The sequence below is a fragment of the Limulus polyphemus genome, unplaced genomic scaffold (genome assembly GCF_000517525.1).
Source record: "Limulus polyphemus unplaced genomic scaffold, Limulus_polyphemus-2.1.2 Scaffold268, whole genome shotgun sequence".
Lineage (NCBI taxonomy): Eukaryota > Metazoa > Arthropoda > Merostomata > Xiphosura > Limulidae > Limulus > Limulus polyphemus.
This window is the reverse complement of record NW_013665878.1, coordinates 709,403-712,388: the sequence shown is the minus strand read 5'-3', so window position 1 is coordinate 712,388 and position 2,986 is coordinate 709,403. Positions and strand designations below refer to the sequence as shown.

The 2,986-nt window shown below is 32.7% G+C and overlaps 1 long non-coding RNA gene across 1 annotated transcript in view; it reads left to right on the top strand.

The window, feature by feature from the left end:
- The first annotated feature begins 1,346 nt into the window (after positions 1–1,346).
- The window catches only part of LOC111085194, a 6,251-nt gene continuing 4,611 nt past the window's right edge, over positions 1,347–2,986 (top strand). The window contains exon 1 of the long non-coding RNA XR_002610030.1: positions 1,347–1,523. This is a non-coding gene — a long non-coding RNA (uncharacterized LOC111085194). The remainder of the gene's footprint in view (positions 1,524–2,986) is intronic.

The window sequence follows — 2,986 nt, the reverse complement described above, 5'->3', positions numbered from 1 at the left end:
TAAAAGAGCGCTACTTCTTTAGACGACGGTTCTATAGAAAACAGAAAAATAGCACCCCCTATGTTATTATCATTAAAGACATCGTATATTCAATATAAGAATAATAGGCCGAGGGTCATTAATAGTTCATATATATTTCACATGTTCTGCTATATATAGTGTGCTCTTATTATCCCATTTCAAAGGAGTTGGCGAGACAGTTATTTGATTGTCAGATGCAGTGCTTCTTATTCTTCCTCGAAGAAGTTGGTGTGAGGGTTATTTGACTATCAAACATAGTGCTTCTTATTCTTTCTTGAAGAGGGTTATTTGACTGTCAAATATAGCATTTCTTATTCTTCCTTGAAGAAGTTGGCATGAGGGTTATTTGACTGTCAAATATAGTGCTTCTTATTCTTCCTTGAAGAAGTTGGCGAGACAGTTATTTGACTGTCAAATATAGTGCTTCTTATTCTTCCTCGAAGAAATTGGGGAGAGGGTTATTTGATTGTCAAATATAGTGCTTCTTATTCTTCCTCGAAGAAGTTGGCGTGAGGGTTATTTAACTGTCAAATACAGTGCTTCTTATTCTTCCTCGAAGAAGTTGGCGTGATGGTTATTTGACTGTCAAATATAGTGCTTCTTATTCTTCCTCGAAGAAGTTGGCGTGATGGTTATTTGACTGTTAAATATAGTGCTTCTTATTCTTCCTCGAAGAAGTTGGCGTGATGGTTATTTGACTGTCAAATATAGTGCTTCTTATTCTTCCTCGAAGAAGTTGGCGTGATGGTTATTTGACTGTCAAATATAGTGCTTCTTATTCTTCCTCGAAGTAGTTGGCGAAAGGGTTACTTGGCTAACACGTACTGTGCTTATTATTCTTTTTCAAACAAGTCAGTAAGAGGAAAAAGTTATTCTAGCTTTCTGGGAAATATCTGTCAAGACATATATTGTTTGTATTAATATTAAATAAATCATCAGTCGCACGATGATTCAATGTTTTGAAAACTTAATTATTGGCTTTACATCAGTCAGTTACCTTTTTGAAAAATGTTAGTGTTGGTACGATCCAGTTAGGGATTTTGTTCTGAATGGTACTTCATTTGGGATCATAACCATAAACAGAAGACTCACAACTCACAAGATATATCTGTTGTTTAAGATCAACAAAATACCTATTTTTCACATGTTATAAACCGTAATAAAAATTGTTCATTACTTCCGGGTAAAGAAGAGTTACAAGTGTTGTAATTGCCCTCAGCCACAAAAAAGACCGCTAGAGGGCAAATAGAAGCTCAAAGTTTAATGAGTAAAAGTTAGAGGAGCGACGAGTGATATCTAAGTTCTCTATAAGATATAAACAACATCTAAGCATACAACGCACTGACAAGCGAATAACTACATTGCGTTTCGATTGAAATCATTAATCGAAAACATTATTCATATTAAAAAATTCAGTCTCGTTTGCCTGCAGGGACTCTATTGTTCTGAAGTGTTTTATTTGGAAACTTATTACTCCAAATACCAATTTTCAAAGTTGAATGGTAAGTTAAAGAGTTTATTTATTGTAAATGCGTATAAACGTGTATATTTGAAGTTTGCTTCGCTTTTATAATCTAATGCTCCTGAAGTTTTTCCATTTAAAAAAAAAAGTTTTTGTTTATGGTTGTTTTAGTACTTGGGCTTTTGTCATTCCTAAAAAGTTAGCATTTCACATTTCATGGATAATGTTTTCTTTTTATACTGTACACCGATTGATAAAAATTTTCGTGCACGCATTATCAAAATTTGACTTCTGTTAAGCGCGAAGCTCACAATGGATTATCTGTCCTACATTTACCACAGGGATCGAACACATAATTTTTGTGTTATATGTCATCAGTCTTACCGCTGAGTCATTTTTAGAGGAATACCAAATGTTGTTTTTATCAGCAGTCAGTTATTCCTCTTATTAAAAAGCTATTGCATTTAGTAGTCTGGCTCAACAGATATATATTTTTTAATAAAGATTTACTATAAAATTGCTTTATTACGTTTGTCAATTTGAAACGTCTATGCCTTTTACGTAAATAGTATCTTACGAGTTTCAAAGAATTTACTGTCGAAATCTTTGGCAACTGAAGAAAATGCTCATCAACTTATTTTTATAATCTACTATGTTTAAAATGTGATATGTACTGAAGTTTTTAGATTTTTTTAGTTATTGAGATCAAAGCTATAAAAACTATTTTTATTTATATAATGTAAGGTTTGGATTCTCTAAGATATCTGTTTATTGGGAAGTTCTGAATCTGCTATCATAACGTTGAGTTTTGCCTACAATTGAGAGAATTAAATATGCGCAGTAAGCTTACTAGCCCCTTAGTAAAACGGTGGTTAGTTTTTGTGGCATGACACGAAACTACAAAATTAAAAACTATGTTCTTTTTATTTATACTGTGTGTAAAAAGCAATAGGCTTTTAAGCGTTATGGTACGAATACACCTGGTGACATTCGTTGTTTCTCATTAGTATGAAATTAATATTCTACCTAAAGTATTTAACGAACAACTGAGAATAACCTAAACTAACAGAGACAGTAATTTTAAAAGTGAATATTGTTTATATATTTTTGTTATTTCGTAATGTGGGTATAAAAATGACAAATAAATGTAATGTATCAGGTTTAGGTGATCCCAAATCACTTGATAAAAGTAGTCGGGTATATGATCCCAAATCACTTGATAAAAGTAGTCGGGTATATGACCCCAAATCACTTGATAAAAGTAGTCGGGTATATGATCCCAAATCACTTGATAAAAGTAGTCGGGTATATGACCCTAAATCACTTGATAAAAGTAGTCGGGTATATGATCCCAATCACTTGATAAAAGTAGTCGGGTATATGATCCAAATCACTTGATAAAAGTAGTCGGGTATATGATCCAATCACTTGATAAAGTAGTCGGGTATATGATCCAAATCACTTGATAAAGTAGTACGGTATATGTATACCAATACTACGTTA